Here is a 13809-nt window from a genome sequence, read left to right as displayed (position 1 = left end):
CACACACACACACACACACATATATACATATATATATATGCATTGAATGTTGGTGCACTCAATTTCATAAGCTCTACTGGGCATGATGTAGAATAATGGTGGATAACTTCAATACCCCGCAAGTCAACAAGTCAGGGTTAAAGTACACTGTAGGTCAAGTGGGCAGACAGCTATAAGTCATTCCATACAACAGCAGATGGAGACACAGTCTATTCAGCTACTCACATAAATTACTCCTAATTAGGAGTAATTTATACTACATGTTATAAAGTAAAATTTAGCAAAGATAAAAACAACCCTAACCACTTGAAATAATTTTTGAAAACCTCACTCTTTCACACACATATTTTGTAGTTTGATTGAAATCCCCACCTAATCCTCTTATCTCCGCTGGCTCCCCGAAGCCCCCAGCAAGTCTGTCTTCTATTTCCATGCCTTCTTGCAATGCATTCAGCTAGAGTTGCCTGCATCGACATGGCTGGGGGTGTCCATTTACCCGAGTTAGGACAGCTTACTAGTGGACATACCAATGAAGACCATGTCTCCTCCTCCAGTAACCGCTAGTTGCCTATAGTCCCTCCCTCATGTATGATGCAGTGTTGCTGAGCCCAGTGTCATGGAGGGTGTAGATAAAGCCTGCTGTGGTGGGCTCATGACATGACAGCAGCACTATGTCCAGGAGACAGCTTTTCACAGTGCTCCTTCTCAGTCCCAAGCTCTTACAGCCTTCCTGAGCCGTCTTTCTGTTCTGTTCCCTGGGCTTTGGAGGCGGTGATAGGATAAAGTGTGGAAGGGTGGGGAGTATCTTTGGCAGGCCCATGCCAAGGTCTGCGGCTAAGAAATCACACAATTCAATAGATCTAGTGTCCGTTTATTAGGGGAGGGAGTAGAGCAAAAGACTATCTCAGAGTAGGGACACGAGGGAGAGATAGGGAAAGACAGGCAGACAGACAGAATGAACAGGAGGGGGAGAGAGACAGAGAGAGGGAGGGGGAGAGGGAGAGGGAGAGAACACACATAATTGAGACAGAGTGGGAAGGGAGCAGGAAAGAGGTCTGGGGTGGCTGGGGTCTTTTATGTGCCGCGCCTGGCAGTGGCAGGTGATGCTGTAGTGCCACTAAGTCCCCTGAGGGCAGGCTGAAGGAAACCCCTGATCGCTAACAGGCAATGCTAGAGATGTTCCATTTAAAGCCGAACACTCAATGGCCCTTACTGGCAGCATTTTGGTCAGCTATGCATTAACTACTGCCCACTGCAAACAGACGTTCTGAGAGTTGGACTGATCTGAATGTTGGTCCTCATCTGAACTTGCTCGCTCGCTCTCCTCCCCTTCCACTGATGCTCCTCCACTGATAGAGCTTGGGATTGAGAAGAAGGAGTTGAAAAGAGAGCTGATAGGCTGGGCTTAGTGGCTCATACTTTTAATCCTATTACAGAGGCAGGAGGATCTTTTTGTGTTCAAGGCCAACCTGGACTACATAGCGAGTTCCAAGTCAGCCAGAAAGACGCTGTGTCAGAAGAAGAGAAGAAAGAGGAGGAGGAGGAGACATAAAGCAATCAATCATCAATCAATCAATCAATCAATCAATCTGAGGTCCATCTCTGTCTTACATGTGCATGCCCACCACATATATACACCCTTCATACAAATATGAAAGCAGAGTCAATCAATTAATCAGTAACATCTCTAGAAATCAATAATGAACCATTGGAGAAAAAAATCAAGAAGATAATTCTGTTAGGAATAGTCTAAAATGAACCAAGAAACAAGCAAGAAAAGAGTCAGGAATAAGCCTAAGCACTACCTAAGGGAACAGCCTTTGTAACACAACTCAGAAATACTGAGGGAGGACCTGAAGAGGACACTGGAGCCATTGATCATGTATGCAAATGGACCCAGCAGAATTAACAGTGTTAAGATGGTCACGTTCCTAAAAGCCATCTCCAACATCAATATAATCCCTGTTCAAAGTACCAACGCCATTCTTCACAGGATAGAAAGTATTCTTCGGAGTCTCAGGGGAGCACAGAAGACCACGAACAGCCAAGGCAGTTCTAAGCGAACGGAGCAAGGCATAGGTATAACAATACCGTAGACTCTACAGTGCAGAGACACAGAAACAAAACCAGCGTGGCACCGGCACAAAAAGCCAGCACGCAGACCACTGAAATAGAACGGAGGATCCAGAAATAAACCCATATAGCTACAGCCATCTGATCTGGGACAAAGGTTCTAAAAGTCCACGTTGGGCAGGGAAGATGGCCTGTCAACAAAGGGTGCTATAAAACGGGATGTGCACGTTCAGATGACTGAAATCACACCCTTACCTCTTACCCTGCCCAGAACCCTGGAAGCAGATCCAAGTGGAAGACTGAAACAGAAACAGTTTACCTTGAAAGTTAGTGGAAGACCAAAACCGGAAAACTATACCTTTGCAGATTAAGGGTCGTGTTTGCAGTTAAGACATTTAAGAATAAGTCCCTGATTGTTCTGTGTTAAGTCCCTGTAAGTTAAGGCTTCTTTTTGTAATTAAGGCCACGTTTCTGTTTCTTCGATCTGAGGTAAACTCAAAACATGTTCTTCAACCTCCACTAACTTGCAACCTCATTCACGTGAAGCTTATCCTTATCTCTGTTCCCTCCCTTTGATCGTACCTTCCTAACACTGTATGATCGGCACCTCCCTTGCCCCTGTGAACACCTTATTGCTCTTATAAAGGCTCCTAGAAAGGTCTCTCAAGGGGCTGGGGATTTAGCTCAGTGGTAGAGCGCTTGCCTAGGAAGCGCAAGGCCCTGGGTTCGGTCCCCAGCTCCGAAAAAAAGAACCAAAAAAAAAAAAAAAAGAAAGGTCTCTCAAATCCTGACTTAGGGTGAGACATCCAGCAGACCAGGCCTGGGTGCACCCCAACATACATTGTGCTTTAATTGGACAATTATGGATTTGGTCTTTTCTCCTTGTGATTCTCAGGTTTAACCCAAGACCTAAACGTAAGATGGAAAATGTTAAAACTACTAGAAGAAAACTCAGGGGAAACTTATCGGTATAATCACAGGCACCAACTTGACTGAATGGGACCTCAAGAGCTTAAGAAGCAGTGTTAAGGGAGAGCTCACCAGAGTCAAAAGCTCGGCTCAGCAGAGGGAACAGCAGGGCAGAGAGGGTGTGGAGAATGGAGCAAAATCCCCATTGGATATTCGTCCGACAGAAGATTAACATCCAGAATTTACCAAGAACTCAAAAACTGTCACAAGAACAGAATGATCCATCATGCACAAGAAAAGACCTGAACAGATAACTTCCTAAAAGATGCACAAAAGCCCAGTATATAATGTACATATATGCATTTATTATTTATGCACATAAGTGTACTCATAGGTATGGGCAAACGTTTAATATCTGCAGTCATTAGGGAAGTGCTAAGCTACGTTGACATTCGAGCTGACCCCAGCTAGAGGCTGTCATCAAGAACACAACAATAAATCCCGGTGAGGATTCAGGAGGAACAGCAACCCTATGCTGCTGGGAAAACAGTAGAATAGCGACTGTGGAAATAATTCAGCGTTCATCAGAAAGCTAAATTAAAGCTGGTTTGTGGCACACTGTGGGTCAGTGGTTAAATTCCCATCATCACTTGGGAAGCTGGAGGACGGTGAGTTTGACACCAATCTAACCAGATCCTGTCTCAAGACCAACCCTAAACCTAATAGGGTCCGAGAATTGCCAAGGGAAGACCCCAGACTCAAACAGTATGAAAAGACAAAGGACGTTTATTCAGCTGAATTTCCCCCATGCAGGGGCCTCCCCGTTCAGGAATGGAGACCTCGGTGTGTGATCTTCAGGGTCAATTTAAAGCCTGTTAGGGTAGGAGTGGGTGACTTTTACCTTTCTTCCCCTAGATTGCTTGGCTGTATCTCCAGGGGTTTGGGTACCTTTGTGACTGGTTGGGGCTCTGGGGACTTTCCGTGGTAGCAAGGCATCCTTGGATTGGCTGCCCACATCTATGGTTGGCTGACTACAGGTTCTTAGATCCTGGTTCTCATTTCTGGGAAACAGAAACTTAGGCCTAGCCTCCCAAACTGCCTGTTTGCAGCCTGTCATGGAGTCAGCCTGGCTCTGGCTAACTTAGTCCATAGAGGGGGCAGAGGGGATAGCCCAGTGGGTAAAGGGCTGACCTCATAGCATGAGAACCTAAGTTTGAATCCCTAGAGCCCATGTAAAGTCAGACATGAAAGGGTGTGTCTGTCATCCCAGTGTTCCTACAGGGCAGGGTGGGGCAGAGACAGAGACTCCTCAGAAACTCGTAGCCACCCGGGCCTGTGGAGGAACAAGCATCAGAAAGACCTTGTCTCAAAAAACGGTGCAACCAAGGACTGACACTTAAGGTTGTCCTCCGATCTTACCACGTGCTGTGTGGTACCCACCCATCGCTGCTCCCATACGCACACACATAACACACACAAGGCCAAAAGAAAAACCCCAGCCAAAAGTCTAAATAAAAACAAAGACAATCCTAAAACACTAAAATGAAACTGCCCTCTGGTCCGCCTAGAGCTCGCTTGGGCTTATCCCAGAAGGAAGGCAAGCCAGTGTTCGGTAGCGATAATCTGCACCCAGGGTTTAGTTGTAGGGCTATTGATCACTGAAGAGCAGATGGTGGGGGGAAAGGCACAATAGCTTAGAAGAAAAACAAAAACGCAAAATCAGATTGGGACTGATCCTATGAGCACTAGCAAACTCAATGCCAGTGAGTGGAACAGTTAAGTCCAAGGGATGAGTCTTCAAAACCACAGCACATCAAAACAGACATGGAGAAACAGAACGTGAAATTTAAAGACATCGATTTCTAATTGAAAATCTCCCCACCAAGAAAACCACAGCTTCCAGTGGCTTCACCAACAAATGCTTTCAAACATGTAAGGAGGAAAGAAGCCACGCCAGCTCTCTAGCAACTCTCTAGTTGCTTTTAAGGTTACCATAACCCCACGGAGTCTAACAAGGGCATTGCAGGTGGAAAAGGGCAAGCCAATCTTTTTTGTGAGTGTAGACTAAAAATCCTGTGAGAATCATTAACAAATCAGATCCTTTGCTATAAGGCAGGCATGGTGGCCCATGACTATACTCCTAGTACTTGAGAGGCAGAGGCAGGAGGATTGCTTCAAGCTCAAGGTCAGCCTGGTCTACATAGTGATTTTCTTTTTTTTTTAAATTTTTCTTTTAAAACATTTTTTAATGATGAAAACAAAAATATATCTAAAATTGAAGCTTCTGGAAAAACCATTTGTTCTTCCCTGTCTTGTACCACTCCTTGAACTTGACCTGACCTCCCGCCTGGCCTTGTGTTTCAATGCTGGGTCTCTGAACACAATCTTGTTGACAACGGTTTTGTCCAAGGGGATGTTCACAGATTACCTTGTGGGCATGAGGTGGTTGTGGTTATAAACTTTCACAAAGGACTTGGCTCTCTTGACGATTTTCTTCTTGCCCGTGGCAGCTGTCACTTTTCGGGGACAGTGGTCAGTTCCAGCCACCAGGGCATGGCTGTAAGGGCGGTCTGAGGTGCCATCATCAATGATTTTCATGGTGACAGCTTTGCGTCTGGAGTAGTGTCCAGTCAGGACCAGCACCACTTTCCCGGGTTTCATGAACTTGCCCATTCCAACAGCAAGCAGCCGGCACCCAACAGAAAAGAACTACATAGTGATTTTCAAACCAGCCAGAACTATAGCGCGAGACCCTGTAAACCAAACCAAACCATGTGACATACGGGAGGGGTAATATATTGAGACTAGGCTGTGTTTTCTAGACATACAAGTTTTGCCTTACCTCACCCTAACCAGGACAAGTATTGAGCACCTGCTGAGAGAAAAAAACATGGAGCAGACACCTACTGCCTTCATCACATCTACCCAGAACAATCAGACAAGGGGAAGAAACAAAGAACAACAAGAGAGGGGGGAAAAAGTTATCCACAGGCAGCGTGATGCTGTGCACAAAAAGCCCAACAGGGCCTCCTTATTGAACTGTGAACGTTGATAAGGCAATTTAGGAATGCCTCACTGGATAGGAAATCCATGCATAACAAATGCATTTTCCAGACTAGAAACAAAAAACGAGAAAAGGAGCCTGAAGGTGAGACCATTTACCAGAGCATCTGAACTATAGCAACATACATTCAGAAATGCCACAGACCAGACTCTTCTGTGACCTAAAGTGTCTCCAAGGGAAGTAGAGATGTGTGCCTCCAGAGATGAGATGGGCGGGGGTGGGGTGGGGTGGTGAAGGCAAGAATGGGCTGGGAGGAATCCAAATGTGCGAACGTCGTCTTCCACAGCAGCATGCAGCATTTGGATCATTATAATGTAAATATTGATGTTCAGTTTCTGGAACGTATTTTCCTTGCCAAGTTAGCACAAAGCATCCTCTGAATTCAGCAGCACTCCATACCTTCTCAGTGCTGTCCACTGCATCAGGAAGCCTCATTGAGGACCCCTTTCAGTGTGGTGGCGACACAGCTCTCTGACTATCTTCCTGCCCCCAATCTCTCTCTCTCTCTCTCTCTCTCTCTCTCTCTCTCTCTCTCTCTCTCTCTCTCTGTCCGTTCATGTCTGTACTGGCTAGTTTTGTGTGTCAACTTGACACAAGCTGGAGTTATCACAGAAAAGGAGCCTCAGTTGTGGAAATGACTTCATGAGACCCAGCTGTAAGGCATTTTCTCAACTAGTGATCAAGGGGGGAGGACCCAGCCCATTGTGGGTGGTGCCGTCCCTGGGCTGGTGATCTTGGGTTCTATAAGACAGCAAGCTGAGCAAGCCAGGGGAAGCAAGCCAGTAAGTAACATCTCTCCATGGCTTCTGCATCAGCTCCTGTTTCCTGACCTGCTTGAGTTCCAGTCCTGGCTTCCTTTGGTGATGAGCAGCAATGTGGAAGTGTAAGCTGAACTTGCTTCTTGGTCATGGTGTTTGTGCAGGAATAGGGGTATCACGGGTGTGAGGCAAATGGTCCACTTCTACACCCCCAGCCCTTCGAGTGGTTTCAAGAGTTGGATTGTGGGTTGAGTGGGAAACTTTCCTCCTTCCTCCCTTTGGTCCTCTTCCTTGTCTGAGTATGTTGCAGTGGCTTCCATCCAGGCTGGGGGACCCTCAGACTACAGTCAGGTTTGAAGAGTTGACCAGGGGTACCTGGAATGTGGTGTCACTGCAGTTTGACAAATGAGCTACTATAGCTGGTAGGAAGTGACATGCAGTGTGTCCCATGCTGGTGGAAGTCACATTAATGTCAGACACTTCTCAGGGCTTTTCACTTTGCTGTCCGAGACATGCTCTCTTACTGGGACTCGGCTCACTGATGGCTAGACTGGCTAGCCAGTGAGCCCTGTGGAACCTTCTGTCTCTGTCTCTCCAGCACTGGAATTATAGATGGCTGCCCCACCCAACTTTTTACATGGGCCCTTGGGCTCCAGACTCAGGTCTTCTGGCTTGCATTGAAAGCTGTTTACCAAATGAGCTATCTTCCTGACCTCTGAGTGCTACGTGGGACTAGAGGCCTTAGAAGTTTTAAAAATTAAATTATTTAAAGAATGTATTGCACATATTCCTGGTGTGTGTGTGTGTGTGTGTGTGTGTGTGTGTGTGTACATGTGTGTGTGTCTATGTGTGAGAGCATGTATATGACATAGAGGACATCCAGAGGACAACTTATAGGAATTGGTCTTCTCTAAACTCTGCAGGTCCTGGGCATGGGATCTGATGAGCTATCTTGTCACCTCTCCCATGACAACTATGATGTCATCAAGAACTGTCCGACATGCACTGAGTACTTATTATGTGTGCTGGATAGTTTTATGTCAACTTGCTACAAGCTAAAGACATCTAAGAAGAGGTAACTTCAATTTCAAAAAAAAAAAAAAAAAAAAAAAAAACCTCCATAAGATCAGGCACAGACAAGCCTATAGGACATTTTCTTAATTAGTGATTGACAGTGGAGGCTCGGCCCATTGTGGGCGGTGCCATCCCTGGGCTGGTAGTCCTGGGCTCTATAAGAAAGCAGGCTGAGCAAGCTATGAGGAGCAAGCGAATAAGCAGCCCTCCTCCACGGCATCTGGATCAGCTTCCTCCTCCAGGTTCCTGCCCTACTTGAGTTCCTGTCCTGACTTCCTGTGATCATGAGCTGTGCTGTGGAAGCATAAACTGAATAAGTCCTTCGCTCTCCAACTTGCCTTTGGTCACCGTGTTTCACCACAGCAATAGAAACCCTAAGACAAGTTGTGGTGGGGTATTACCGGGACAGGCATGACCATGTTTTTTGGGAAGCTTGTGAAAAGACTTTGGGATTTTCAGCTAGAAAAGCCACTGAGTGTTGAGAGCTCAGTGGGCTGTTCTGTAGGAGCTTGGAAGGTAAGACTGTTGGGAGCAGTACAGACGACGGAGGCCTGGCTGTGACATTTCAGAGGGAGGCAGACTCTAGTGGGCCATTTGAGTTAAGAACTTGTGGTTCTGGTCAGCTCGGGCTGAGGAAATGAACTGTCAATAACAAGGTAACCAGGACTACTAAACTGAAACCTTTGTTTTACTGGGATGGTGGATGTTGATCGGCTGGGGCTGAAGAATCAGCTGTGTGATTAAGAAGAGAGCAGCATCACTGGGAAATCTTCCGGGAAGTGTTTCCTCAGAGCCAGCACATAGAAGCAGTGTTCCAGATCTGTCCTAGGTTGCACCTTGTACTGGAAGCAGAATTTGTAATGTGAGAACTACCTGGGTGGTACTGGTTTTGAACACATGAAGGGGTCATGGACGGCAGCTGAGGCTGGGTGCTGTGTGGCAGGGTTGGAATTCGAGAAGAGAGCCTAGGGGAGGCTACTTGAGAAAGTGAAGTCCAGTTGCAACAAGAGACCCAAGAGTCCCAACTGGAGATGCTTGTACCATGGGATGACCACCAAGGACAGCAGATGGTGGACCAGGGAGCTGGCCTGAGCCTAGAAGACAAACTGTGTGTGCTGGAGCAGACGGAGCTGGAGAAGTGACCCAAGCCCCTTTGGAGGAGCCCAGAAGATGGTGAGTGAATCCCAGATATTGAACATTGAGTTACTTACACCGTTGGAGCGTGGTTTTGCTTTGTTAAGATTGTGACTGTGTCCTGCGTCTTCCTCTTCAATTAAAAAAAGTATTTAACTTAATTTGGGTTTCTACAGGAGCCCATAGTCGAGAATTTTCAAATGTTTGAAAGAGATTTCGGACTTTTAAGGAGATTAGATTTAAAAAAAAAAAAAAAAAAAAAAACACTGGTCAAGGAGTGCTTTATTCTCATTGCTGGACAGGGTCTGGAAAGCCTCCCAGTCCAGCCTTTCCTTTTGGCATGGCAGTTGCAGGCCATTTTCAGAGCCAGGGTGACAACCCTCACCCAGGGGGAGCATCAATAGCAGCAGCGGGTCATGGTGGGGTTGGGAGTGTTAGTCTGGCCAGCTGCTGCTCATCCCTCTGGCTGGTGTCCGATGAGGACAGTGGTCTGGACAGTGAGCTGGGGAAGCTCAGTTGGCAGTAAAGATATGACAGGAAATGTCATCGAGGAGCCAGCATCTGGTCGTCCCCTACGATGGCACTGAAGCCCGGGATGCGGCAGCGTTGGCTGTGGGTGGAGCCCAGCTCCAGGGCCTCTTGAATAGCCTTACAGGACAGTGCTCCACGCAGCTCCTGCCTGTTGGCAAAGATGAGGAGGTTTGCTCCAGCCAGGAGAGGTTCTGAGGTTCAGTCATTATTATCACTACAGTGGGAAACATGGCAGCATCCAGGCAAGCATGGCGCCGGAGGAGCTGAGAGTTCTGCATCTTGTTCCGAAGGCAACAACGAGGAGACTCGAGACCGGATGTTTTAAAGGGGCTGAACTTTAAATGTGTTTGAATTGGTAAAGACTGTGGGGGTTTTCCAAGTTATTCATGTTTTAAATGTAAGGTCTTGAGGATGGATGGAGAAGGAAAGGTTGTGGTTTCATGGTGATATGTTTGCGAGTCAAGATGGCAAGGGGTCAACTCTGCCGCATATTTTTATGTCAACTTGACACAAGCTATAGTTATCTGAGAGGAGATGAGGTCAATTAAGAAGATGCCTCTATAAGATTGGGCTGCAGGCAAGCCTGGAGTGTATTTTCTTAAGCAGTGATTTATAGGGGAGGCCCCGCCTATTGTGGGTGGGGCCATCCCCCCCCCCCCCCCCCCGTGGTGGTTCTGGGTCCTATAAGAGAGCAGGCTGAGCAAGCCATGGGGAGAAAGGCAATAAGCAGCATCCCTCCATGGCCTCTGCATCAGCTCCTGCCTCCAATGTCCTACCTTGCTTCATTTCCTGTCTTGACCTCCTCTGATGATGATCTGTGATGTGGAAGTTTAAGCCAAAGAAACCCTTTCCTCTCCAACTTGCTTCTGGTCACGGCGTTTCATCCCAGCCGTAGAAACCTCCGACTAGGACACTGTTAGAGAGCGCATGCTCACTATGCTCAGGGTTTGCTGGTCGTTTTTTTTTTTTTTTTTTTTTTTAAAGTTCTTGACTCATGCCATCCTCCTGAGAAGGCGCAAATGATTTTTCTCACCTCACTGATGAGGAAACAGCTAGGGAGGATGTGGCTCTTGCCAGGTCAGGTGGGAGTTGGCTAAGCTGGCATCAGGAGCAGAATAATCGACTTTGAGGCACGCACGTACCTTTCACCTTCGTGCCTTCCTGCCTGGTGGCAAAGAGAATTGGAGCCACACAGCCCGGGCCAGCCAGTGCTCGGTACGGAGGAACCTAAAACTCTTCACTGAGTTAAATCAATGTTTATAGAGGGAAACCTGAGGCTTCAATCATCTGTTAATGGCTCCTGATGGCACAAGGAGGCTTTCAGTGAGGCGAGACCGGTAGCTAAGAGGCCATCTTCCTGGAAAGACGATCATTGGCGTCTTTTCAAAATGGACTTTTACATTCTTGCTGAGCTTTTAAAAAAACGTCAAGTGGAGCTTTTACAGTCCGAGGAGATTCCCTCCCACAGCAGGTTAACACTGATTTGCTCCTGGTGTTCCTTGGGGGAGGTGTGGAATGAGATCTGATTCTCAAGACGCTGTGCGCTGTGTGCTGTGTGCAAAGGGAGCATGCGGCCCACAGGTGCGGGGACCAGGATAGGGCAGCCGAGGCCATGGAGGAGTGTGAGTGACCTCTAAGTGCCTCCAAGGCAATGGCTTCATTCTATTTAAATTTCTTTAAATCTATTTATTTACCCACTGCTATTCCTATTGTGTGTGTTTGTGATGTGTGTGAGCTCAGGCGTGCATGCCGTGGCATGGATGTGGAGGTTAAAAGATAACCATCAGGAGTTGGTTCTCTCTTTCTACCATGTGGGTCCTAGGGATTAGTCTCAGGTCATCGGGCTTCCATCAGGCTTGAGCTGCAAGCACTTTTACCTACTGCGCCAGATCACTGGGCCTTCAGTTCATTTTGTATAATGTAATGAAATGGTCAACGTAAGTTTTCAGGTTTCTTTGCTATTAACACACATAAAGATATATTGACAAAAATGTTTGTTACCCAATCTGCTATCCTGAGGCCACTTTTCCCTTCTCTTCATCCCTCTTCCTCCTCTTCAGAGACAGGATCTATCTGTCCATGTAGTCCAGGTTAGCCTCCTACTCTTCCTGCCCCTACCTGTGCAGTGCTGGGCTTACAGTAAACACCGTCACACTCTGCTCGTATTCTGAAGAAAACTGTCCTCAGTTTCCTTCAGCACTCTCCTCTGCTATAGGAAGGCACCTCTCTTCTCCTGTCTGCTGTCATCCATCACACAGCATAGCTGGTTTGGGCCACTCAAGGCTGTGGCTGCCTCTCTATAATTCTGCTTACCCTCCAGGGGGTGTAACTGCCCAGGTCCTCTGATGTCTGATTCCTTGTGACACAGAGGCAGTCATCTGGCAATGTCAGCAAAGCTCAAAGCAAATGAGTTCCCCCAGAAGAAGGGCTCCCCGAGATCCATCGATCGGTTGCCCAAGCCCCGATTTGTTTCTTGGAGGTAAGTACAATGAGCCAGGTGACAGCCCTCTCTGCCTGCAGAGAGAGATACATTCCCACGAGGCTGGCAGAGGTTGAGGCTGAGCGTCTTCTCCTTGACGTACTTGGAAGCAAGAAGGGAATTATTATCTAGGATGTTGTAACTCAATAATCTTCCTTAGCCAACAGCCCTTTAAACAATGCAGTAATCTACTATTTCATTTTAATAGGACCAATCACTGCTCACTCTGAGTGCTGGACAATATTTAATCAGAGGTGCAGTCGGTGTCGAGTTTCACTTGAACTTTTCAATTCCTCTCTGGACTGAGAAGCCCTAAATGGGGAGGCTATGCAGATCCTGCCCAGAGCCCAGGGGTGTGAAGAGCCCTCCAGAGCATCCAGGGACCTATGGTTTGGTTTCTGGATGGTTCTGAGCCCTGGGCTGACTTGGTGGGAGCCAGAGGTCCCCCTCCCCATGCAGCTGAGCTTCCTTCACTCTTTTAGTCTTGGCTCCTGTTTGGCTATTAGGGTTGGTGAGTATGTGTGAACTTCCTTCCCACCCAGGGTCTATGATCTTTGGTTACTGTGAGGTTCTTTCCTACTGAGCTCAGAGGGGACTGCAGACTCCTCATCAACCTAGGGCTTCAGTCGGTGATGTTCAACTATCTATATAGTTAGCTTGAGAGAAGAAATGGTGTGTGTGTATGTGTGTGTGTGTATGTGTGTGTGTGTATGTGTGTGTGTATGTGTGTGTGTGTATGTGTGTGTGTATGTGTGTATGTGTGTGTGTATGTGTGTGCGTGTATGTGTGTGCGTGTATGTGTGTGTGTGTATGTGTGTGTGTGTATGTGTGTGTATGTGTGTGCGTGTATGTGTGTGTATGTGTGTATGTGTGTGTGTATGTATGTGTGTATGTGTGTGTATATGTGTGTATGTGTGTATGTGTGTATGTGTGTATGTGTGTATGTATGTATGTATGTGTGTATGTATGTATATGTGTTTGCATGTCTGCACTACCCATGTGAGGTGTACATGTGTGTACACGTATGTACCAGGAAGCCAACCTTAGGTGTCCTCTACCTTTTTGTTAAGACAAAGTCTCTCTCTGGGACTTGAGGCTTGCCAGCTGAGTTAGGCTTGCTGGCTGGTAAGCTCCAGGGATGTGCCCATCCTTAGTGCTGGGGTTGCAAAACCCATGTCTTTCCACCTGGCCTTTTCCATAGATGTTGGGGATCCAACTCTGCTCCTCATGATTGCATAGCAAGCACTTTCCTGAGTCATCTCCTCAGCTCCAGAGAGGCAGGGACATCTCTGTGGACCTGTCCAAGTATCCATTTTATACCCAAGTCCTCACCGCTGCTCTTAGTCACTAAGTCATCCACACTTTCTGTTTATTTTCCACTCAACACCAAGAGCGACCTTGTTTAAAATATCTATAAGCGGGGCTTGGGAAGATGGCCCCATGGATAAAGTGTGAGCGTGAGAACCAGAGTTCAATGCCCAGGGCCCTTGTAAAAGCTGAGTAGGTGCCTCTAATCTCAGAAATGGGGGGGACTAGGAGCAGGGAGGCTTTCTACAATAGCTGATCGGTGAGCTCTGGGTTCAATTGAGAGATCCTGCCTCAAAACAGTGGAGAGTAATTGAAGAAGACATTTGATGTCCACTTGGGGGCCTCCACATACGTGCACACACATGTGTTTCCATACATGTGAACATGCATACAGAAATGTATACCACATGCATGTGCAGAGAGAAGATTAGGAAGGGGATAGGGACAGGGAGAGGGATAAAGGGTTCTTCTGTGACAGC

The 13809-nt window shown here is 47.1% G+C and overlaps 1 pseudogene; it reads right to left on the bottom strand.

Moving 5' to 3' along the window:
* Nucleotides 1–5251: 5251 nt before the first annotated feature.
* Rpl27-ps3 (ribosomal protein L27, pseudogene 3) lies at nt 5252–5655 on the bottom strand (annotated as a pseudogene).
* Between the last annotated feature and the right edge of the window lie 8154 nt (nt 5656–13809).

Source organism: Rattus norvegicus, chromosome 8 (assembly GCF_021556685.1).
Source record: "Rattus norvegicus strain SHRSP/BbbUtx chromosome 8, alternate assembly SHRSP_T2T, whole genome shotgun sequence".
Classification (NCBI taxonomy): domain Eukaryota; kingdom Metazoa; phylum Chordata; class Mammalia; order Rodentia; family Muridae; genus Rattus; species Rattus norvegicus.
This window is presented reverse-complemented; position numbering and strand designations above follow the sequence as displayed.